The 24,472-nt window shown below is 38.5% G+C and overlaps 1 long non-coding RNA gene across 1 annotated transcript; it reads right to left on the reverse strand.

The window, feature by feature from the left end:
* Nucleotides 1–12,223: 12,223 nt before the first annotated feature.
* On the reverse strand, nt 12,224–19,552 carry LOC126644875 (uncharacterized). The gene is made up of 3 exons (XR_007630036.1): nt 19,427–19,552; nt 19,002–19,100; nt 12,224–12,325 (listed from the first exon to the last, which is right to left on the reverse strand). It is a non-coding gene; the product is annotated as an uncharacterized LOC126644875 (long non-coding RNA).
* Between the last annotated feature and the right edge of the window lie 4,920 nt (nt 19,553–24,472).

The raw sequence follows: 24,472 nt of genomic DNA on the forward strand, positions 1-24,472 counted from the left end.
ACACGACTACGATTTTGACTGGGGCCTCAGACAATTGTAACAGAAATAAGAAACAACCATAATAAGTCCTTTGGAAGAGTCCTACCTTTTGTAATGTGTCCTAAAGGGAAAGGATTGAGCAATTAGAAAGACATTTTATCCTACATTTCTGTAGAAAGGGAAAAAAATGTAATATTGACAGATGCATTGGCCTTCTAAACCAATTTTGATCTAACTGCAATTTTTCACACTGTGTGCAGCAATAACATTACAAGACAGAGTTTAGTAAACTTGTGTGAAATTTGACCAAAAAAATAATAAATTACAGTAGTTCATGGTTCTTTAAACAAATAACAAAAAAAAAACCTTAAATCACAATAACCAGGCATGATTGCAATATAACAGTAAAAAAAATACAATCTAAACATCTCAATTCAGTAATAAAGTACAAAGAGATAAGTGCATAACTTATGAAATTAGGACTGCATTTCTGCATTTAAGAAATTCTTTCATTTGCACAATCAATCAACTGGAGACTTAAAAACAAATGATTCTTCCATTGTATAATGTCTCTTTAATTTGTATGTATACAAACCTCTGTGACTGAAGCACAAGACAAAGAACATAGACGATAGTAGAGCTTATTCTACTGTTGATTCCTTTTTCAGTGAAAAGTACAACCATTTGCAATCACATGCCTAAATCCTTTTTCCCACAGTAATTTCTGCAGCATTAGGCTGCGTGCTTTTGTTTTTCTCCATACACTAACAGTACCATTAATTTAGGAACAGCCTGACACTCATATTGAAAACATCAGGAACATAAAATTGAGAGGATCAATGCTCCACAGAATAATATAAGGCCAAGGGACCTATGGAGGCCATCTGGCCCAATATTCTGCTCAAAACACAGTTGATGTCACTGTTTAAACTGCTCCAGTTTTTCAATGTCTCTTTTACAAGGATGGATTCTAAGCAGGACACGGTGCCTAAGACGTAGGTGCACAAGCGAGGGCTGGAAGTACTTTCCAACATAATATCCAAGCAATTTTCTTAGGAAGACTTTTAATCTGAAGGCATTTACACTGTGGCTTCATTTTGCACAAGGCTAAAATGCGTTTAGGCAGGGCTGTCCACAAGTGTCGATTCAGCCTTGCCTGGAAATACTTTCAAAATACGTCCATTGGGACATCTGGGCACAGCTCCCTGCCTTCCCACAGGAGAAGGTCTCCAAAGGGATGAGACAGCTCAGGGATTTTATCACAGAATTGTTTGCACAATTCAACCTTTTTAGTCTATGTGGTGCAATGCTGCTAAAGTACATGCAGGTCTCAGACCATGTGGAAGGCAGACGAGGCACTCACCGAATCAGAGACGAAGAACCAAAAAAAGTGCCCTCCCACAGGCACTTCAGAGCAGCAGCTGCTTCCCTCTGCCATACTGGAACTGCCAGCCCTCCAAAAGCAGGGAATATGGTAAGTAATGAACAGGAAACAGCACTGCTTGTGTTGGCTATGTGGCAAGTGAGTCTGTGTTTTGCTGGAATGGGCTTGAAAGATTAAGCAACAAAAGAAGGTCGGGGGGTGGGGTGCGGAAGGAAGAAAAAGTGGAAAAAGTGCTGGTTCTTCTTGTAAAATTACCAGTTGTTTCAGACAACCTCTTACTACCAGGGCAGCTGCTCATCTTCCCCAGTGTAAACATGGTGAGGCTGATTTCAGTTTTAAGCCTGAGCAGAGTTAATGGGGTGGGATCTCCCACACAGGCTACCACGGGGACACCAAAGGGACTGTGCCATGAAGCAGTTGCTCTGCTAGAAGAGCTCATGCAGGAGGGTGACCTATCAAAAAAAGCCCCACTTTGTTTATTACACGTCTCTTAAGTATCAAAATAAAGCATTTAAGGATGCCTTGTACATTCAGTACTCTAAGTTTCATGGTTTAGAATCATAACCAATTTGACTAAATGCATTATAACACATAGGGAAGATCAAGAAAACCCCATTTTGAAACTGAGTTCCTGAGCTCTCCTGCCATGATAAGGTTAAATATTCACTACATAGCTGTTTATATCATTTAAATCTTTGGTGTATTTTATTTTGCATCAAAGTTTTGGAGTAGATTGAAACTACTCGTATTAGTCTTGGTAACTCTTGAGAAAAATGTCAAAACAAAATGTGCTGGAATTCAAGAGGGATTATAAATACACAGAGGGATAAGATAGGAACTAGCTTAAGCTCTAACTATCATATGTCAAAAGTTATTTTCTAGTGGGTTTGAAATATGCTCCTTCTCCATGATTTTAGTCCAGGATTGAGATGAGGAAAGTGTTAGAGCACAGGAACAGTTCAGGTTGTTTAATTGTAGTACTCTGCAGGGTCTGTAAAGGGAGAGAATGCATCCACCAGCAAAAAGCCTGAATCCAAAACCTCAGATGCTAACAGGCCAACTCCTGGAGGGCAGGTATGAAATTTAAAACAAAACTTTTTATCCAAGCATAGCACTGACACTATGAACTTCAAGGAGAAGGATTTTGAATGTTTCAGGTGCCAAGTCCTTTGTCTGCCAGTATCAGTGGATGCAAGCTGTCAAGGACCAATCTGAGAAGTGGTGGTTTATTAAATTACTATAGTTCAAAACTTCAAATATTATTTGTCTCTCTTGAGGTTGTGTCAGAAGGTGCTTAGGATGTTTGGGCTGGCACTTGCTTTTTCTGCTTGTATTCACACACCTATGTGAATACTACACAAAATACAGCTCCATGCAAACTTTCTGGAAGAAAAACCCCTGAAAAGATTGGCTCTAACACTTAAGTTAGTGTTGTGAGAGAGGTTGAACCATGTCTGTCCTGCATTAAAGCACATTTTCATTACTTTAACAGGGTCACCTCATAAATCGCTTTCTTTAAAAAGACATCCAAAAGAAAACCCCTGGGAGAGGAACTAATTGTGATTATAAACACACAGATGAGCAGTTTGAGAGAAGGAGATCTAACAGAGAGAGAAACATTCCAAAAGATGGTAATAGCCTCAATTCCCACCTAACCTAATTGCAAAAAAAGAATTGTCCAAGAGGAAATAACTTCGATTGCTATTTCACTCAATGCTAGGGAAGCAATTTAGGATGAAATCATGTGGTTCTAGAAGATAATGAATATTCTTACTGATTCAAATATTTCAATTTATAAAGATATCATCCTCTATCTTTTTGACTCTGATTCTTAGGAGTGGTGTCAGCAGAGCTCTTCAGTAAGTGGTTTCCTGTCAACAGTCTCAAGCAGTTCAAGCAAAAAATGCTCAGAAATAACATTAGAAGTTGGAGAGAGAATCATGACTGAGAGACGTCATCATGGAAATGAGTTAGAAAACAACCTCAAAACAGTATGTTTGAGGTGACAGCAGGGGATTTATTCATAGGTCTTGACTCTCTGTTTGCAACAAGAAATCATGATGGGAGGGAATAGATAAAGTAGGGAGCAAACTGAGCTGGGAATCATGAACTTGGTTGTAAAAACATGTAGTGGTTATGCTTGAGCAAACTGAAATCTCTTCTGTTCTCAAAACAGCAAAATTTGAAAAAACAGTGAAAATATGTTTTTATTGAACTTGCCAATTCATAAAAACCCAGGTGAACCAGTTACTCATTTTACATATCAACAGGCAATATTTCTACCATATCTCAAGCATTTCCTTTTTGCCTCCAAGTATCATGCAAATTTACCTACTACCTAATAATGAACACCCTCTGAGTTATCTTTATTAGCTGATGTAAGCAATTCTCCAGCCATTCTCTGATCATATTATCTTTCTTATTGTATATGAAAATACTTGTTCTCAAGAATTATTGTCCAATTCCCCCTCAAAAAAGAAAATATCAAGAGAATTGTCTGCAGCTCAAGTAGATAAAACTGCTTTCTCTTTAAACAATCTCCAGTACTGAAAGTGTAAATGCTTAGTAGAAAAAAAATCATCAGTAATGCCCATACATTAATAGTTATCCAGAGTTTGCAAAAGGAGGAACCATTAAATAAAAATAATAATACACTTTGTAAATATGCTTTCAAATTAGAAGAAAAAAAATATCAAAATATATGGTTGGAGTACTATGACATCAAGGAATGCAATACAAACTTACCTAGATAGCCTAAACGAAGGCACTAGTCCAGGTTTACAAAAGCATCTGAGTTGGCCATCTAATAGAATTTTGGAAAGAAAAATATAAGCACGGGAATTCTCCACCATTCTGTCTACTTGCCTGACATTAAATAAACAAAAGATCACCTCTATTCTGATGTTGTCTAGTTTCCAATGCCATAAAATGAAACTTCCACAAGTTTTCTTCATAGATCAAAACAGAACGGAAACACAGAGAAGCATTTAGGGAAAACAGACAATTGTATCCCATCAAACTTAGGATTCGTACCAACCCTGCTATCTTGATCTGTTTTCTCCATAAAGATAATTATTTTTTCTCTTTCCTCCACTGTATGTTCTGAGGACAAAAGCTCCCCTACAGGATCCAAAGCACCTCACAATATGTTACTTAGTAGCTGTAAAATCTGCTTAGGAGTCCAAATTCTCTTATGTGACAATACCCAGTGGCTTCTGTAGGACTGCTAATGTAAATGCAAGTTGAATATGGTCTGAAGCCACAGCATACTTCTAGTTCTACATAAGATTATTTCTTGAGCAGTTTTCTGTACCTGTAGGTATTCTTTACTTACTCACATTGTGTGTTAATTCATGCAAAGCCCTTAGTTCAAGTCACTGAGTCAAATTCTGCAGAGGAAATTAAAGGCTACCAGCACTAGTCTGCAAAGGTACACAGTGTACCCACAAAGAAGCCATTCAAAAGAAGATCTCAAGTGTGCATGGCCTTATCTCCATCTAACTCCCCATATGTCCTTTCCAGAAAGGAAATGGTAATGCCATGCCCTGAAACAGCACAGTGGTGAAACATCTGTAAGTTTCTGAAAATCCTCAAAAGAGCATTCCCTGCAAAAGGATGTGTGGAACCAGCTGGAGAGCATGGACTTGCCTGTGGTACCTTGAAAGTTTTCTTGAATCCTGACCTGCAGAGTAGAGTCCTTATTGAGTTTCCATATCTGAGTCCAACTTTTGCTCACTTGCAAATTAGCCTCATTTTACTGTTTTCTAAAAGGTACTGGATCCAGACCTGGGCTTTTCAAAAAGCAGAAGAGCTACTACTGGAACATATAGAAGGCTTACCAGAGAAAATAATGCTTAATTAGGCTTTATGTTTTTAACAAACTCAATAAGGAAAAATTATACAATACCAGTTCAAACTGTACTGCTTGGCCAACACTGCTGCTGACCTTTTATCTTTTCTTCTGTGGGGACTGATCATCTCCATGGAGAAACTGTAGGACAGAGATAAGAATCACATAACTAAAAGGCAAATGTCTAGACTTTGGCCCCAATTTGTTGTATTTTAATATAGTTATTGCATAATTGCTTCCAAGTATCTTTTCAGTTCTCACAGCTCAAAGATTTATATCAGTCTATTTAGCTCACATTCACAAGATACATAATGCTCATAAAAACTGATAATGATAAGAACAAAAAAAAAATTCTGGGAGGCAAAGATGATTTGCAGACACTATCTGATACTACTGATTAATATCTCTGTGTTGATACACTAATATTCAAGAAATATGCAAATTTTGCAGTCAGGAAATACCAGGTTTACTTTTAAAGCAATAATAGCTTCTAAGGGATTCAAAGCTCTTATGTCTCACAAGTCTCAAGTGAGCTCAATTACATGAACCCCAAGTTGAGAGCAGTATAGTCTAGTGATGCTGAGCACAGTGGACTTCCTCTCCTTTTCAGATACAAGATATTTGCTGCCCTTTATCCTCTCTACCTGCTGATATGAAAAGCCCTGGTTATTTTTGAATTCATGAAGAAGTACTGACTCTTCCTTCGAATGCTAGACATGGAGTCTGTGCACCTTGGACTCCCTTGGAAGAGTTGGATATCAGAGGCTTTTTGAGCAAATCCTTCTGTGGATTTGTGTTTGAGTGTCTAACAAACTGTTCTGAAGATAAGACTGCAAATAAACAACTTGACTCTTTTGGCACCAGCAATGGCAATGTCTGTTTAATAGACATCTTCATGTTTTGAAGACCAGAGTTTCTCCATGTTGGGCTTTGGATCAAATTCTGTAACTATGATATGTAAAATAAAACCATTACATCTGTTATTTTAGACTAATCTTAGAAGATTCCAGCTTTCACCTATGTCCATTTATGATGCAATTTGTCAAGGCGAAAGCCATCAAGGGTGAAATTAATTTTAGAAAAAGTCTAATAAAGTTACAACCACATGTTTAGCCAAGCTCAGATGGCCTAATGGCAATAACATAAAATAAAAATGTTCTGTGACTGAAAAGCTCTGCCATAATTTTAAGAACACCACCAGAGTGGGGAAATCTGAGATGCAGCTCCCACAGCTGCAGGAACTCAGTTATATTATAGACGTGACAGGGGAGCACAACTCCCACTGAATCCAACCGCGCTACATTTTCCATCTCCATCCATGATAGGTCAGATTCTCGACTGATATAAATCAACCAATTCCACTAAGGCCAGTGACAAGCTGGACTGATTTACGCCAGCTGAATGCTTGGTCTGACCTCTTTCCTGTCCTGCAGAAATTGCATGACCAACTTGTGATGGCTCCTGGAAACCCCTTGTCTTTGCTGCCTTCCGCTTCTGGGCGCGCTGTAGTCATGGGCTCACATTGTTCCTCTGCCCGTGGAGGTAATGGGGTAATATGTCCTCTTGAAAGGGAAATGGAGGTAATTTGTGGCCCAGGTCTCTCTCAGACCCAAGAGCAGTGGCAGTGGTAGAGGCCGTGCTATGGCTCTCTAAATCTGAAGAGTTAAATAGGACTAGACACCCTCTACCTGATACTCCCAGACTTCAGGGACTAACTGCAGGCTCTACATCCAGTCTGTAAGTCCTGCCTACATTCCTACTATCACTCAGTAAAGGAAAATAAAGATAACCCAGACCTGTTCATTTTTAGTGTGGTAAACTAGATAGGATATGATCTCCTCATCAAAGAGCAAAGGCACTAGAAGAAAGACTAAGTAAACAAACATATAATATACTAACTCTCTCTAAAAGTCTGGTTTCTGGTATTCACATAAACAAATGGCTGCAAGAAAAGTGAAGCCATCTTTGCCTTTTACAGTTTGCAGCTCCACAAATACAGTGCAGAGCCATTTGTAATGCACAAGCTGTTTTGGGTAATGAATCATTAATTGACAAAGTAAACACAGTATTATTATAAGAATGCTGGAAATGTTTTTGTTCATGTTCAGCATCCTTTGGGAACTTCTTGTACTTTGCTTAAGATTGCATCTCAGTAGGATTTTTTCCCCCCTCTTAAAAAAAATTGGAAAAGAACAGTAACTTATTTTGAAAGCTACAAACACTTTATAACGTTGCTACCAGAAAGGAGAATGCTGTCCCTTTCCCTTCTTCCCTGTTTCTTTTGTGTAAGGAGCAAAAAACATCAGTATTAGCATAAAAAATGCAACTGTAATTAATTACATCTGCCTCTGCATGAGTCATTGCCGCTTGCGATGTTTGACGGGATCTAAGATCTATTGACATCATATGGGGATGAAGGTGATGCTGAGAGGATTACACTGTAAATGGAAACACCCAAAGACTGATAATGGAGCACTGACTACACTTTCAAGGCAGCCAATTCATAGAATCACAGAATATGTCAAGTTGGAAGGGGCTCACAGGGATCATCAAGTCCAACTCTTAGCCTTGCACAGGACCATCCTCAAGAGTCACACCATGTGCCTGAGAGTGTTGTCCAAACCCTGCTTGAACTCTGTCAGGCTTGGTGCTTTGACCACTGCCCTGGGGAGCCTGTCCCAGTGCCCAACCACCCTCTGGGTGAAGAACATTTTTCTAATATATAACCTGAACCTCCTTGACACAACCTCAGGCCATTCCCTTGGGTCCTGTCTGTCACTGGTCACCACAGAGAAGAGATCAGTGTCTGCCCCTCCTGAGGAAGTTGTAACTGCAAAGAGGTGTCCCCTCAGTCTCCTCTTCTCCAGGCTGAACAGACCAAGTGCCCTCAGCCACTTCTCATATGACTTCCCCTCAAGGCCCTTCACCATCTTCATTGCCCTCCTTTGGTCACTCTCTAATGGCTTAATGTCCTTCTTACCTTGTGGTGCCCAGAACTGCCCCAATATTCAAGGTGAGGCCGCACCAGTGCAGAGCAGAGCAGGACAATCACCTCTTATTACTTGAGTCAGCTTTACAGGTAAGAGACAGACACGTTCATCACCAGCCATCTTTGCCTGGTCTATTACCACAAAACTAACTTTATATGTGCAACAAAATCACTTGTAAGAAAAAATATTCATGATGTTACCAATACATGGACCATGAAGAGCATGACTATATCCTACAGTGTCATCTCTCACAGGCCATGTTCATCCTGTTCTCTTCCCACAGCAGTTCCTCGATGTTCCCTTGCCTGCTACCCAAGGTATGTGTTTGCATATGTAAAGCACATCACTAGCTGCCTCTGTTCTTGACACAACCCTCTCCTCTTGCCAAAGAAAGCTTCTGAGCTATGACATCGAAGGTTATATAGGGAGGCAAGGAAAAACAGGAAATTAAGTCCAGCAATCCTCTTCAGAACATGTCATACATTTTAAGTAATATTTTTTTGTCACAGGAGGTTGTTCAAGTGTAGGGCTGGAATAAGAGAGGGCGGGTAGAAAGAGAAGGATGGTTTTGTTTTTGTGTAAGTTGCCTAATCAGGTTGCAAAACAACATTCTTTACAACGGGACTGCAGCATCCTGCTTAAGTCCCAGTTAAGAGCTAGGGAAAAGTCTTCACCAGTTTAGCAGGGCTGCACCCTCCCTTTCCAGTAAGGACCAACTCTGGCCTTGCCTTCTCTTCCTAGGCTTGGAAGAGCCAACCAATTTTACTGAACACAAGATGTTGGCAAGGCAATTAAATCTTTGAGAGCCTTCTGAGTGTACAGAGTCTGAGTGCACGTACAGATCAGCGTGCAGATCTGCAAAGCTCCACCATAAGTTAGAGCTGCACGAGTACAGCAAGATGTTTTTTTCCACTCTAGCCACAGATGATAATCCAATGTCAAAATGACCCAAATATGATTGAACTTTCAACGTTTTCCAATGCACAGAAGGCAGAGAGGATTCAGCACTGAGTGGATGGGTGCTGAGGGGCATTTGCTTCAGTGGGACACAGGGACCAGCAAAACAACTTCAGCAAGAGCATGGTGGCCATCCTGGATGCTTACCTGGAGTTATCCAGTGACTCTGGATTGAAATTTCTATGTAAAAGACATCTAGACTATCTGTGCCAAACATAAATCTGATTTGAAATGCTGCAGTTTCTCACAATGAAAATTCTGGGCTTTGATCTATACAAAGTCTGTTTTTAAAAAAAAGTTTCTCTCTCTAATTTTTTCATGTCTCTGAACTAAATCTTTACAGGTAAACATATTATGTCATATTTAATAAAAGATCATTTCTCCTATCAAAGAATATCACAACAAACACTGTCCCTCTTCTGGAAATAATAGGGTCTTTTTTTTTTTTTTAAATCCTAAATCCTCAAACACTGAAGATAATTCAGATAAATCAAAATGAATATTCCTACTGATTCCAAGGCAGAGGTAGTTCCCTTGAACTTCTACTATATATATATTTCAAAAATGTATTACTTAGTAATACCTAAGTGTAAAATGAGATGAAGGATAATTTTTTTAATATTATGAAATGACAATTAGTTCCTCTAAAATACATTTTCCTTTTCATATGGAAATGGGACAAGTGTATTAAAAAAATCCAGCCAAACTTGTTCATATCCTCTTACAATTCATGTTCTATATTTTCAATGTGATAGTCTGATCAGATGCAGTAGTTTAAAAACGTCTGGCAAAATTTCCTTTGTTGCAAGATTTTGAGTGTTTACTTCTTTAAGATAAATTGAACTGTTTTGATTTAAAGCATTGTACTTTCAGAGGGAGTGGAATGGATTGCAAAACATGTTTTCAGAAACAGTTTTGGGGTTTGCAAAATTCTAATTAGAATACCTACACTGAAAAAAATGCACTCCTTTCTTACAATTCATTATGCTGTTAATAATTTTTTGGGGAAAGATATAAGAGTTAAAATTTGTATCTCCATACTGAAGTTTTAAATTTCAACACCAGTCCAAGTTAAAAATCTATAACTTTGAAAAATATTTAATTTGTTGTATGGAAACATCACAACTAAGTTTAAAAACCTAAAGCAATACTAAAAAACTGGATTTACGAAATAATATCTCTAACTCTGAAACCAGCAAATCACATACTAACTTTCAATTTAGCAAAAACTGCTTTATAATTTTGCTGCTCCTAATAAAAAGAATGCTTCAGTTAGGTAAATTCCTATGCTGAATAAAAAATCTGCAAAAAGGAAAATCATGCTGATTTTTGCAGAACCTCAGTATTTAGGATTATATTCCATAAAAATTGGAGGAATAAACTGTATTGCATCAGCATGGGTGACATTTTACAGGAAGTTTCATGAAATCTGGTAGTTGTGTAGGCTTTGAAAACGTCTTTAGTAAAACATTGGGGGACAGCCTTGAGTGAACCAGGTTATTATATATAACATAACCTCCCAATTCTTCATGTTATGTGTCATTAACCAAAGAGTGTATACTATATATCACCCTATTAAAATAAACAGAGATTTTTTTGTGTCAACAAAAAGTATACTACTTTACTCTGAAGAAATCTCTTGAATAAAACTGCTCTTAGTTAGTTGTATTTTTATAGTCTTTTACCAGAGGCCTACTTCATTGTTTAAAATTTGCATAGATTTTGAAGAGATTGCACCCAAACTAGTACCTGAAACCATATTAATTTTATAATCACAGTGAAGGCAAACCAGACATAATGTGTGATGCTGAGTTTCTAGGTTTTGCCAAGAGCTGAATAGATCGTGTCTGTCAAGAAAAGCAGAACTAACATAATTTTTCCATATAAGCACTAGTCACTGAAACCCTTTCAAAGGGCAGCTATCCCTGCCCTGTGTTTCTCCTGCTGTACAGATACAACACATTCGTCTCATCCTGTAGTGATATCTGTCTCATCAGCACATAAAATAATACTACCAGATAATGTTTGTTTAATTTTAATATAGCAAACCTCACAGCTGGGAATAAAATAGGAAATCCAAACCTTTACCAAATCACTGAAAGAGAGGCAAAAGCTATGGAAACAATAGTTGTGTACTCCTGTATCTATCAAAACATATTTGGCCCAAACTATGCCACCACACTCTTTCTAATAACCTCCTCCTCAAATGCCATAGATTCTTTTCTCTGATGTTTCTGTCAGTCACAACTGAAAGGCTGCACAGAAGACTAAAAGCAGCCTATAGAGAAAGAGTAGAACTTGAAAAACATATTAGAGTTGCTGCTTCAGCGCTAACAAGGGGCAAGTGTAAGTTGTATTCACACGAGGTTTATGAACAGTACTATGTGCTCCTCTGTGTAAACGACCAACACACAGCACCGTGAACAGCAGATCTGCACAAAAGAAGAAATGCAGGAGGTTTCTTTAATGATAACAGAGTTTAAAATTGTTTATTACTGGTTCTTTGCATTCAGGGTCAATATAGCAGGAATCAAAGAGCTAACGCTTAAAATTTTTTGAGTGCTTGTTAGACTTCAGAGTTAACAATTTCAGAAGATGAAAAATGGTTCACTGTTCACAAAAATGCATTGGCAGTATTTGTTTTTTGCTGAAAGGTTCATATCTATTTTCCTTTCCCTTTGGTTGTTTTATGGGTTTTTGGGGTGGTTTGGTTTGTTGTTGGTTTTTTTTTTTAAAAAAGTCTAAATATTTCACAAAAAGATTACCTAAAAAGTTAACTAAATAGTGTTAGCAGATATACCACTAATATACAGAAAGGAATTACAGAAGGACCCACATTATTTCTTCTTGTGTTAAAAAAACAAGAATGTTTCAATAAGAATTTCCTTAGGAGGGCTCCCCATCCATCTCTTGCTTAAGGACATTTAATACCCACTCTAAAGAAGGATCTGATTATTGAACCTCTGCAGGGAATCAGGGCCATCTACTCAGACACCATCTGGAGCCCCAGTTTGAGTGGCTCTGTTCACTGGGACATGCAATTAAAATGTCTCATCTGACTTACCTTTCACAGGTATTTTCCTTCAGATTGTTAAAGAGGGAATTATTCACTTTCCTTCAAAACCACCACAAGCCAGGAAAGAGTTAAGAGAATGTTTTCTTTTCCTGGGGAAAAAAAAAAAAAAAAGAAAAAAAAAAAAAAAAAAAAAAGAAAGAAAAAAAAAAAAGGATTATTGGGGATTACTTTTAGTTCAGAAACATTTCCAGTAGATAGGACTTCAAAAAGAGGAGGTAGTTGCAGCTGGCCTGCTTCTTCTTCTCAGTTTGTCCCTGAACCAGAAAACCTGTAAGCAGTGGCAGTAAAATGGTATTCAAGCTTTATGAACAGGTGCTGAGCACAGCACAGCTAGGCTGTGCTAAAGTCTCACCAGAAAACTGCCTGTAAAACACAGAGTGAACAATGCACAAGATCCAACACTCAGATCTACCAGCTCAGAAGCACATGAGACTCTGCAGGTGGTTGAGCAGACTGGTGGAGTTGGGCAAGAGGAATTTTATGGAAACTCAGAAGCTTCTCCGGATCTGATTAAACTGTGAATGCTAAATACTCTTGCTCCTGATTTGTAAAGAAAACCTAGGCTAAGATGCTCTACCCCTCCCCCGTCATAAGAAAACATTTAAGCCTCAAACTGCAGAGTTGCCTAGAAGTTATAATATTTTATCAGAATACCTCACTGATAAAAAGCACTCTTCATGCACTAATCAAGAAGCACAGCAACCAAGCAAAATACAGAGGACATTTCTTTGCTCCTTGCAGGAAAATTGAAAGAGCTGGGAAGAGAGATGTGCAGACTTTGTTGCTCAGTCAGCTAACAGTAAATAAAATTTCTGCCCTGGAATCAGCATTCAGCACTTACAGGAACATAACAATACAGAACAATGACAGAGACATTAAAATTATTTTACAACAGCAAAAATAATTGTGGAAAGTACCGGATCGGTTAACAATTGGCAACAGTAAATTAATGTTATTGTTTTAATTAGTTTCCTTTTCAGTTCATGAATTGACTTCATAAAGTTGTTACTCTGTGTTGATAGACAAAAACGCTCGCTTTCTGCAAAAGCAACATATCATAAAAAGTCTTTCTCCTTTCTCTTAAAAAAGATGGGTTGGTTCATCTAGCTATAAACCAGCATATTAGTTTAAAAATAACTTAGGAAACTATGTCTTTCTGAATTGTGATTTTGCCAACACAAAGAAATAGCTCATATATTTATCTATCATTACAGCCTGGTTATGGGAACTAGAAAAAGGAATGCAATGATAGGAACATTAACCTTTAACAATGGTTGAGCTATAACCCACTCTTGTTCCAAGACTTCAGTTGCACAATGAGTCTTTTTATGATAGTTTAAAAGGCCTTTTCTGATAGCAGTGTTTATAGAATTAGCTTGAGATGACATCTTCTTTTCTATTCCTCAAGGCCCTAGTAAAGCAGGGGAAAGAATGCATAGGGAGAACTAGACAGGAGCAATCTGCACGACTATCAGAGAAATGAGTCCACCAGACATTTGGTCAAGATTTCCATTGAGCAAGTCACAATTCCCTGCCATCTCCTTTCTAAACCTAAACACTTGCTGCAGAGCATCTGGTCCCCCACTGTTGGACTCCTTGGGGCAGATAGGAGCTTACACATTTTTTCATCCCTCTTCCCACCGCACTTTCCCCATTTGGTTCTTCATAAACCTTGCCCTTCCCACTTTTATCTCATTTCCTTTCCATGCTCTACTAAGAACTGCACAGCAAGCTCTGTTTGGCCATCTTCATACTATACACATACTGTCTACATACTTTGTATGTGGAATATAAGAACTAGGTAAAAATTGCCTTTTGGCAGCATGCAGGACAGTTTCCACTCAGAGGTACACAGACAGCACGTTTTACTTTGCTTGACATTTGAAAGAGGGTATAAACTAACCTGCTGTGTGAGTTGAACTTCCCACGGCATGGCAGTGCTTAGGAGTGCATTCAGTATTTGGAACTGTGTTCAAACCATTTGAGCGCTAAAAAGGCACAGTTTTTTTAAAATTTAAACCTGAAACAATTCAGAATATTTTTCTGAGTAAAGCAGTTCACCATAATCAATACGAATTTGTAAACAATCCTTTGATCTCTTTTAAGCAGATACTGTGGGGAAAGGGACGGTGTTACAAGTGTAGCAGAGGTTTGGGAAAATGACTTTAAAAAACTAATAAATTAATAATATACATCTGTTTGGACTTCTTTTGGGGGGTTAGGACCCAATACTGATATATGTAATTTCACTTTTATGTGCAAAAGTGTGTGAGAATCAGGTTGTGAGTCTCTAAAGATTTTTCTTCCCCTCCAAGACTAAAATATTTTTATAAATTGTAACACTCATTGTTGAAGTAACAGTACTTCATTTCCAAAAAGTTGAGTTGTAGCCATGTCAGGAGAAACAAACCCCCCCCCCCCTTTATTGCAATGTGAAATGAAGTTAAATAAAAGAAATTATATCAGTTACTATTAAAATAATTCTTTGCACACATGATCATTTGCATTCAGCAAAATAAAACAAATTTGAACACATATAAAGATTTCACATTTAGACAGGTCTCATGACTGTATTTACACATGAATGCACGTTTAAGGTTAATTGTAGAAGTTTTCTTTCCCTTTTTTAATGCTTCTCAGTCAGTCATAGGATTTACCTTGGAAAACCTGACCTGTGCTCAGAGTTGGATAGGATTCACCTACCTAGCATTTGAGTCAACAAAAATGCTGGTTTTCAAATTAGCTATGCAACATTGCCTAAAAAAAAATAAAAAAAGACAACTTTTTTTTTCTTCCTGAAGACAGATCTCTTTTACCTTTACCAGGCCACCAGCACAAAGTTCAACATGGGAGAGAAGCTATGACACCTACTTTTGTTTCGGTTCAGAGCAGTCATGCAGTTTTGAGTTAAATTCCCCAGTCATGTCTGGCTATTAGTTTGATTCTCAGAGTTGTTTCACTACAAACAGTCCATGTTTCACTACATGGACTAAATTCCTTGGGAGGAAACTGAACATTGTTCCAGATGTGCACCAAATGTACCCCAGCTTCCACCAGGGACACAGGGCCTGGAGGAGATCAGCCCTGTGGACAGCCTCAAATGACATGGATCCCGGGGATTTCCATGAGGGGGGACCAGACCAAATCCAGTCCAAAGCCATTCCTGCCTCAGAACACACCCAGTGCTGTTAATGCAGCACCAATACCATCTGTTTTGGTTTGCTCTCTGCTTCTATTACACCCAATGGCTTTCCAATGTCAACAGGCAGGTCATCTAAAGACCTCTGCTCTAGCCCATCAGATATTGCTCATCCATTCCAGTGGTTCTGCACAGCAAGAGGGGCCTCAGCCACTGACTGATTTGGCAGAGGAAAAACCATCACCAACTGACTCATCCACTCAGAAAACTGAGAGGTTTTCTGCATAAAATTTTAAGATCTTCTTCTTTCTTAGAAATCGAAATTTTATACAGCACAGCAACAACATGCTGGAAACTTTTCATCTCAGGATCAAGTCTGTAAGAGAAGGGGGTTAATTACCTTGATTAGAGAAACACTCATTGAGTTCTAGGGACATATACTACTGATGAAAAAAGGCTGTTTACGAGAGCATAAAGTTATAGGACAAGGAGTAATAGGTTCAAACTGAAAGAGGGAAAATGTAGGTTAGATCTACAGAAGAAATTACTGTTAGAGTGGTGAGGTACAGGTTGCCCAGAGAAGTTGTGCATGTCCCACCCCTGGAAGTGTTCAAGGACTCATTGGATGGGGCTCTGAGCAACCTGGGATAGTGGAAGGTGTCCCTGCCCATGGTGGGGAGGTTGGAACTGGATGATCTTTAAGGCTCCTTCCAACCCAACCCATTCTGTGATTCTATGATATTACTGACAATTGTAGACTCCTATCCTAGGTTACAAAATTATGTTATTTAAAAAAAAACCCAACAAACACCATATGGTTTACATATATAACACAGTACCTACCTAAAATTCTAGGACTAATTTACTGTACTTGGTGTTGCTAATCTGGAGTAAGGATAGATGTTTAAAAATCCAGAAAAAATACACAGTATCTTTGATTTGATCACTAGTTTTGTGACTTTTGTACTCGATAAGCTAGCCAAGAAGTTCCAAGCAGAAACACAGATTCCCTTTCAGTGACACCATGCATTCACTGATAGTATCTCAAATAAGTTGCATTTAGAACCATAAATTATAAAATCACGTCCTACTTCTACACAACCACAAGGTCTCTGGTCCTCTTCTTGGATTCATCTGGCAAGGCTTGGAATTTCTCACAGAAAGTCAGCCTTTGAAATAAGTCACACCTCAAGTATTTCTTGATTTTTTGGCATCAAGGGCCATCTATCTTAGTATTGTATCAGATTTTGCCAGGGGACATTTGACTATTTAATCTGTATATTAAGACCATATTTGATCTGGATTGAAAGTGTGTCTACACTTCCTAATATTACTCAAAAAAAAAAAAAATTCACATATCTGCAGGTTTATAAGTTGTCAAGGAATTAAAGTTGAAATTTGCCCAGTTACCAAGATGATTTCTCCCTGTCAGCCTTTTAAACACATCTTGAGATGAAAATAGACTAAAATTATTCAACATAATAACAATGTACATTAACAGAGCGTAAAACATTATTATGTCTGAAGTTTCTCCTCCATGCAAATTTGTTTCAACAAATTTTAAAAAGAAAAACCTAGCCACTTTCATATCCTGATGCTGCATCTTGGGGACACACTGATACAGAGCAGTCCCCTAAGACAGTTTATCATTTGGCTTATGCATGCTGGGAGGTCCTGTGGCATCAGCAAAGCATGAAACCACACAAAGAAAGGCAGACTGTACATCAGAATCTTTCCTGCTGCTTGGTTTTGGCCATAGCTGTGCTTTATGTCTTAGACAATGGAAGTAAATCTGCAGTGCTCTTCAACTGGAGCTATTTACTGTGGCAGCAGTATATTTTGAGCATAGGCCTGATTCTACATCTATTTTATAGCAATTTATGTTTTTAATTCTCAGTGTTTTCCTATCTCGCTATTGAAATAACATGGGATCTCTCTACTGTGTAAAATTATAGACACAATTCATATACATAGATATTAAATCCAACTGATAAAATGTTTAAACTGTTTAAGAAAATGGTAGTTTTGACAATCAAGGTCTTTGGGTTTGTCATTGTATTTTAACCTTGACAAACTCAGTCCTTCCAGTACAGTTCACTGTCCAGACCAGTGCAATTCTGGTGCTCAGAAGCACCATGAAAGTTAATACAGGTTGAAGATCTTTCCATCATTTTTCCCACTATTAGTAGCATTCCAGTCCACATTTTCAGGTATAAATTTTGGTTCCATGACATACCAGTTGACTCATAAGGAAAAATATGGCTCTTAAACACATAATGAAAAATTAAATAACTCAAGATCCCCCCTTTTTTGTTGGTTACCACCTTTTTCTTGGTGGTTGGACTTTTTCAGTGGAATGTGTCCTGCTGTGCAATATGAACTACCTAGTGACCCCTTGTTCTCCTTGCATTCAATGCAGGGTGCAGAAAATAATGACATATTCATAACTATATTGGGGTCTGTAAATTCATTTAGTGGTATGTGATTCTTTTCCAACTATGTGGGACAAAAAAGAACTTTGCAGTTGCTTGAAATCTTCATTTAAACATTTCAAACAAATAGTTCTGTGTTGATTTTAAGGTTAGCAAGAACAGTTGCAATCAGCTAAAAATGTTCTTAATAGATCACAAAGTATATTTTGCCAAACCATGCTTATCTTAAAAACTAACAAAGATTTAAAAAGAAACAACAAAACAAACTACGTATGAGACAATATCAAGGAAAAGCCTGTGCAGACCAACTTTCTCTTCGAAAAAGCTGTCAATTAAATCAATTATCTGACTTGGATGCAGTGAATTAGTGGTCTCAGTTGAAAACAAAGCCACAAGCACAATGGGCTGGATTCTGCCCCAGTAAAGTCAACTGGAGACTCATCTGTGATTAAATGGGAGCAGGAGGAGACCTAACTGACAATGTTTAAGATGCTTTCTAGCAATTGGCATGAAAAAAAGGTAAATAATTAATAGGTTACAGAGACTTCTCTGCCCAACAACCCAACAGCTTTGAGCAGCAGACCCTTCCCACCCTGGTTACCTGAAATGACATGAGCACTGTCCTACAGGCAGAAAAGTGCCCTGGAAGGTGGCATCACCTTGCTTATGACAGAGACCCACTCCAATTCTGTCCCACCTCACACAGGAAGAAATCAAAGTGAAGCCCAAGCTCAAGTTGAGGAAGACAACCGAGCTTGGCCCTACCATCAAGTTTCAGAGGGGCAGATTCATTTTTCCAGATGCCTTTACAGAAAGTTCAGAGAACAAGCACCAAATGTGTGAGATCCTTGTGGGCCAAGGAAGACAAATATCTTAAGTTATAAAAAGAAGTGTCAACCATCTTAGACATTAATGGTGTTTATATGAACTCAAAGTATTTAGCAGGGCTATGTGTATTTTCACCAATCCTGTCATTTACCTCTGCAGCACTCGGTTCACTACCATTTTTAATGAAGAAATTTTCTTTCTAAGCAATGCAACCAGAAATGCTCATAGCATTAAAGGAATCATTTATAGAAGCTTTCCTCAGCCTCACCATGATTCTCTAGTACTTATACACATCTGTGAACACTGCTCATTCAATATAAAGTATGAGTTTAAGAATAGAAAGATGTTATATTTATGATAGGTTACCTGTATCATCACCAGATGAGGATGCTTATCAAGCAAGTACTGCAACATCCAAAATTCCCAAGGGGACATATTCATGCCAGTTACAGTTGAGGTCAGAGTCTGGAAATGCAGAGATATGTGAAAAACAATAGAGAAAGAAAAATTTTAAGAGAGGTTTGCTGTGAAAGAAGTCTGATAACATAGCTCTGTTTAAGCTTTAAATGCAAAACCAACTCAAGCACTTTTCTTCTTGAAAAAGGTTTCTCCAATCAGTAGATCAAGTACTCATTTAGGGTAGTCTGACAGTGAAATCAGATTTCCTCTTAGTTTTGCCAGTATTTAATTTGCATCATTTTGAGGCAAGTCAGTCCCTTCTCACCCCTGTGCTGAAGGAAAGCTGTGGAGAAAGAAACTAACCCACTTCCCAGCATAAATAAACAACCAACCTGAGTTCCTCCTCAGATGGGTGTAAATAAAGGATGTTATGATGTTACAAGATGCTGCTGTGTGAGCCAGGAAAAACCTGAAAGAGTAAAGAAAGAGAGGTACCATCCATTACACAAGCAGGCAAGCAAATGGAAACTTCCTGATGCTAAATCTTTCCCCAGTGAAACTCGAAGAGCAAGCCCAGTCTCCTAACTAGTGCCAGTCCTGGGGCCAGGTGCTTAGACAAGGCTCCTGTTGTGCTGGTAAAGTCAAAGCCAGCTTTATAAATTTGGTGTATAATGTATTGAGCTAAATGGCTAGTTCTCATCTGACCAGAGTTCTACCTCACCACACAGCCCATGATGCAGTCTCACCTTTCCTAGAAGACTGTTTCCAAAGTGAACTGTCAAGGTACTTTATGGGAAGATATAATATAATAATATTATAATCCACCTGGTGGCCTGAGGTGAAGCAGGGAGAAAGCAAAGTTTTAAGCAGCTAAAATATATTTCTGTTCTGCTTTCGTGTTTGCAGTAGGTTCGTTCCACCCAGTTTGATCTCAAAACTGCAGACAAGCACCAGTCACTGTTCCTTGGAAAACCAAGAGAGACGTCAAATTGTTTTGTCTTGCCCAGGTTGTGGGAAGGTGGAGAAAGGAGTAACTCTCCTCCCTCGGGAGTTGCACAAACAGCTCAGGTGAAAACTGTGTGGTGCCATGAGTCCACACCAGCAGGAGGCCAACAGGAATTCATCAGGAGTCTCATAAGCAATAATATAACACCAAACCAACTCTTCTCACTTCCTCTCTCTACTGCTGCTCAGCTCCTTCAGAATGTCATTCAAAAAACACGCACCATCCATCAGGGCAAAGGATTTGCAGACTCTTTTGTGTTTCTCTTCTTCAGAAATATCCACCTTACATAAATCAAGTAGAACTAGACTACAGAGCTTGCACTGAACAAGGTACAGTCCTCATTAATACTTTGTACTTCTGTGTTATCTACTGCAGAGAACCACAAACACATGTAAAATTTTATTTTATTTTTTAATTTAAAGAGCATCAAAACAGAATTTTTTACAGATTTTTTTTGCCTTCAAGATCTCCTTCCTTCTAACCCAAGGATGATTATGTTGGTTTATGCCTTACATTTGTGAAGATAAAAACAGAGACAGAAAAGGAGTGAAGGTCAAGCAAGTCCAACTTTCTAAATCTCTCTGTGAGGTCCATAGGCTTTGAAAGAACGAGGCAGGAAAAATGTTCATAGACTCTGAGCCAAGTTTAAGAATAATAATACAAGTTTTCGTGAAGCTTCCTGACATCTCCAAATTAAAAATAAAAAATCAGGGCATATTTAAAAGCCTCATCAGGTATCATGGTATCATTTTGTCTGAAGTTATACCAAAGTTATACCAAAAGGAACCGATGTGCAGTTTCAGTAGATTGGTCACTACAATCACAGATTTATTAAGCCAGAAGGCTTAGCAGGATTGCCTCACCACATTAAACATACATCATATAGGATGAGTTTAGGTAGCATACCCACCTGCCAGACTAATCCAGGATCTACGAGACTGATGAATTTGGCACCGCTTCACCTTGATATTTGCATTACGATCCTTATCCAGAAAATCAGCTGAGAGAATGTTGCTTTTGACAGTGGAAGTTCCACAATACTTGTGGCAGGAGGATGGCTATTTCCACTCCATGTTTTTTGCAAAAGAAACCTTGATCTCTTCTAGGCTCCTCAGTGTAGTTCTCCTGATGTTCTAACAGGTGCCCAGAGTTACAACATGCTTGAAACCCAAGTTGCTGGATTTGCTATCTGTAGACTCTCACATAATAATACCCAGTACACGCCAGATCTTTGCTTATTTGATAACCTCCTGCTAAGGAAATAGCAACCACCACTCCCCATCACTTCTTCTCCAGCATACTCATACATTCAATGGTAGAACCCCCTAAAAAAATGGTTGGGCTTTAGAGTTGTCCATAACAAATTCAGATGCAAAGCATCAAGCTTTTCTTTCTCCTCATCATATATAGAGCAAAGACAATCAGTGAAATGCAGTCTAGATCCATGTGTATCTCACAAACAACATCAACTTCAGGAATTTTTCGACTCTCAATCTCTGCATAGGATGTTCTCAGAGAAAGGAGCCATTTCTCAAAATTATGGAAATGCAAATTCCATCAGATAAAATGGTTTTCCCATTCAACATGCAGAAAAGGCCTGAAGTAACAAAACAAAAGCTTAATAAAGAGCATAAACAAAATTAACAGGAATTCCTCTAGGCTGAACGTTAGAATGGAGCCAAAACTATTGAAATGTCCGGAACCCAGACAGCGCCTAACTGGTTCACAAGTTCATTCAGGGTAGGGAAAGGGGGAAATGTGGTCAGACGCTTCTGTCATTTTGAAGAATATCTGTGGGACTTTGACAAACAAGACGAATGTTCTCATTCAAAAGCACCACCAGTTATTTAACTTACTTCCCCTGAATGTCTGGACTTCAACTGCCTGAAAGACTGAAATATTTTGTCCCACAAGCATTTCTGGTGTATTGATTTATTTGTATTCTGTCCTGAGCCCTTCTCAAAGAAAACCTCCTGTTTTGAGCATCCACGTCTATAAGCAAAACAGGCTGTCAGAGCATGCTTTCTTCAGAGCCCTTACCATCAGGTACTTCTCCAATGCCACTAGGCTGGTTTACACTGTTCATAGGGGTGTTGATACTCTTTGAGGAAGTTCTGAAGTGTGGCCTTTGCTGAACAGCAGCCTAAGGAAAACTTCCATTAGGCTGCCTCTCCTCTTTGCTTTTAGCTTGTAAAATCTAAGACATTTAAAAAGAACCTGAGTGTTTTCCTAACATTAACATGTCATTGACCATCTTATACTGGCATGAAGACAGTGGAATATAGAAAGAAACAGACAGTGGAATATAGAAAGAAACATATCCTATAACCTCTAATAAATGAGGTCTCATTATGACAATCCTGAGAACTTCCTAACTTTTCAGGGATATAAAATATTTATGTTCTAACCTAGTAGCAGTTTTACTAATATAAGGTTGTGGCAAATGGCAATTCATGTCCATTTTACAACACGTCCTTCTCTTGGGAAGGACTGTCCTGCACTGATTTAGATTCAGGGCTCAGTTTTAAGTATCAGTCACATCCTCAGACCAGTGAATTCACTTGGAAAGACAGTGACAGAAGAAGTTATACCATTAATCCCCAGTGCGCTTTTGCAGAGAGCATTACACAGCCAATGATGGGACAGAAAACAGGCTCCCTGGCTTACCATAGCCATGAAGCTGGGCTTGGCACTGTACAGCACAGCCTCTGTTTTTAATCTCCTCAGAGGAAAGCCGACACCAGCTTTCACATGGGCTTAGTGTTGTGAGAGTTGTCTTTTTATAAATGCCCAGAGTCACTTCAGGGTTGGTGCTAAATAAAGCAGGCAGCAAAAATGTAAACTACTGGTTGATATTTTGTTTTGCTGCATATAGCCACCAGGAAAAGTGAAATATTTAAGAATCCCCAGAGTACAAGTGGAAAAGAGTCTGCAGTATAGCTCTGTCTTATTTTGACTCTGCAATAAAAAGAAACATTAACCATTCTCAGAGTGCACTTCAGCGCTCCTCAGCCAGTAGCTGTGTGACCTGGCACCAATGTCATCTCTGAATACGTTATGATGTTCATAATTTTCCACGGAACTGAGAGTACAGGAAAAGCTCAGCTGACGTATCCTTCCATTTGCTGAGGAAAGCCACAAGTTTTACGTATTTGTTACAATTCCTGCCTGAATTTAGGAAGAAATACTGCAGTCAAACATTTTCTAGCTTCAATTGTACTGATAATGTATTAGGTACAAGAAATTACCCTCCTTTCAGTGTCACATGTTAGCTACAGCAAACCTGGAGCTCCAGTGGTTGTTAAGATCTTGCTGTGCTGTTTCCAAATAGCAGCTCATCTTCCAGTTCTAGTGGTCTCCTTGCACTCTGGTTTCATTACTTCACATTTCCTCTCCAACAGACAGCAGGTCAAACTCTCCTCTCATTTCCAGTCACATTAGTCTGCAGTTACTTCATAGATCTCCATGACGTTCTGACAGGCCCTTACTACGTTGACCAAGACAAAAAAGTCCCCTCCTATAAATTATGTCAAAACGTAAGTCACAGAGAAACAGAGCATTAATTCCAGGTTCTACTGCAGTCAGTGAGAGTTCTGTCACTGGTTTCAACAAAGACACAACTTGCTCCCTCAGTACTGCACAAGCCCAGTGAAGTCAGTATATATCCATTTGGCAGGAGAACAAACCAATTTCTGCTTCCAGCTACTGCTACACAAATCCTTTTATTTCAATGTTATCACTCCCTAATTCATTCTCAGGAGGTCTCCTACACAAGATTTTTTAGAAAGCAGTGCTTAGTGATACCTTGTGTTCCTAACTAGAATACACTAATACTTTCATCTATTTCAGCATCAGATTTACCTACTGTATTTGACGTGAGGAAGGAAAAAGCATTTTAAATAGCCGTCCTCTCACCTCTTCTTTTCAGATGTGTTTGCAAATCTAAACAGAAGCAGTAATATTTTAACACACTTCTGTGTTGTATCATTTAAGGTAATGCTGCCAGCAGAATAACATGAAATCTTTATGCCAACTGATATGTGGGAACTAAAATAGTTTTAGTGGTATTATGTTAATAGTTCAGCAGTTTCTATGTAGAAGATGATATTATCCACAAAGAGTCATTTAATGGAGAAATTTACTCTCTTTCCTGATTGAAACTCCCAAAATTACTAGTTTTAAGTTCCCTACAATGTTCAGTCCTCAGTCTGAAGCAAGAAATCCATCTGGGCTCTGAAGTTTAACATCATTAGCTATTCCAATAAAACAGTGTTGGGAAAAATATACTAATGGGTAAAATCATTTGGCTAAAAGTAGTCACTGATTGATTATCCTGTTTCTCTAGAACAGCTCTTGTTCTATTTGACTGCTGATCTTTTCCTGAGAGGAAATGAAGCTTGAAGGAACACTGCAAATTTAACTGTGCCATTTA

This window comes from Myiozetetes cayanensis, unplaced genomic scaffold (genome assembly GCF_022539395.1).
Source record: "Myiozetetes cayanensis isolate MyiCay16 unplaced genomic scaffold, myiCay2020 scf3, whole genome shotgun sequence".
NCBI classification, from domain to species: domain Eukaryota; kingdom Metazoa; phylum Chordata; class Aves; order Passeriformes; family Tyrannidae; genus Myiozetetes; species Myiozetetes cayanensis.